Below are 2,015 nucleotides of genomic sequence, written 5' to 3'. Positions count from 1 at the left end.
TGAGCCTCAACCCCCAGTATTTCATTCATGATGGTTAGGTTGAGTTGGAGTATATTTGAGATCTAAAGTCATATAACATCCAGTCTCTTTACGACTGAAACGATTAACCAATATTGTTGTAAAACAACTTCCAAAGATCCATAAAATCCTTGAAAACATTTTAGCACGAGTTTGAAAGGCACCTACCACAACACTTGACGGTGTTACTACAATGTAGTGATAGTTAAGTACATTTCCAGTTACTCTGCTTTTACAATAATGTTTCTGGAAAAGACTTTAAAAATCTAAAATAGCCTTAAATTTTATAATGATAAAATGTTTCTTCCTATACTATCTTTTCTTTTTCAAACAATTATTTTAATTTTTAATTAGTTTCTAATAGATTCAATGTGGTTTGGAGATACAATTCTAAGAATATACTGATATTCTCTTCTTCTCTGCCTCCCGATCTCTCCTTCCCATCATCTTTCCCTAACCAGAAAATAATATTAAAGGGGGCCGGTGCTGTGGTTCACTTGGTTAATCCTCTGCCTGCAGCTCCGGCATCCCATACTGGTGCCAGGTTCTAGTCCCGATTGCTCCTCTTCCAGTCCAGCTCTCTGCTGTGGCCCGGGAGGGCAGTGGAGGATGGCCCAGGTGCTTGGGCCCTGCACCCACATGGGAGACCAGGAGGAAGCACCTGGCTCCTGGCTTCAGATAGGCATAGCTCCACTGTAGCAGCCATGTGGGGGGTGAACAAATGGAGGGAAGACCTTTCTCTCTGTCTCTCTCTCTCACTGTCTAACTCTATCTGTCAAATACATTTTAAAAATAATAATAATATCAATGGCACAAATTATGTTTCCAGGCTTGAAATAAAACTTCTCCACAGTAATTGAAATAGTTTCAATTTAAGAAATATATTATTGCCGATGCTGCGGCTCAGTAAACTAATCCTCTGCCTGCGGCACTGGCATCCCGGGTTCTAGTCCCGGTCGCTCCTCTTCCAGTCCAGCTCTCTGCTGTGGCCCGGGAGTGCAGTGGAGGATGGCCCAGGTCCTTGGGCCCTGCACCCGCATGGGAGACCAGAAGAAAGCACCTGGCTCCTGGCTTTGGATCAGCGCGGTGCACCGGTCACAGCGCGCCAGCCGCAGCAGCCATTGAGGGGTGAAGCAACAGATAAAGGAAGACCTTTCTCTCTGTCTCTCTCTCTCACTGTCCACTCTGCCTGTCCCAAAAAAATAAAAAAATAAATATATTATTATTTTTATTTTTCTAGGTATACAAGCAAAAATAAATGACTTGTGGTGGAAATCCTGAGGTTACTATGGGAATCCAAATTTTCAAAAAGAGCGTTAATTAGAGTGAGGTAAAATACTGTGCAGTTTATGATCCAAAATAAGACAAACACTCATAGGAATCCAAGCAACATTTATTACTGGTTATGCTCTTGAAATCTAGCTGGTTCTTGTATTACTAACTCCATTACCAAACAGATGTACATGATACTTTTCAGAAATAAAAATTGAGGCTAGAGGCTGGTACTTTGGCACAGCAGGTAAAGCCACTGCCTGCAATGCTGGCATCCCATATGGGTGCCAGTTCAAGTCCTGGCCTGGGAAAGCAGAAGAAGATGGCTCAAGTCCTTAGAGCCTTGCACCCACATTGGAGACCCGGAAGAAGCTCCTGGCTCCTGGCTCCGGATCAGCGCAGCTGAAGCTGTTGCAACCATTGGGAGAGTGAACCAGATGATAGAAAACCTTTCTTTCTCTGCCTCTCTCTAACTGCTTTTCACATAAAATAAATGAACCTTTAAAAAATTGAAATGTAAAAGTAAATAAAAACTTGTTTTTTAAAACAGATCTGTTTTTATGTGATACTGGTTCTAATGTCTCAATATCTGCTTCAGTGTTTGCTTTATTTATTTGAGAGGTAGGCAGGAGGAGAGAAACAGAGAAAGAGCGAGAATGAGGAGAGAAAGCAGACATTCCAGTCTGCAGGCTTATTCTCTAATGCCTCCATGGCTGGGGCTGGGC

Source organism: Oryctolagus cuniculus, chromosome 14, assembly GCF_964237555.1.
Source record: "Oryctolagus cuniculus chromosome 14, mOryCun1.1, whole genome shotgun sequence".
In the NCBI taxonomy this organism is placed as follows: Eukaryota; Metazoa; Chordata; class Mammalia; order Lagomorpha; family Leporidae; genus Oryctolagus; species Oryctolagus cuniculus.
This window is presented reverse-complemented; position numbering follows the sequence as displayed.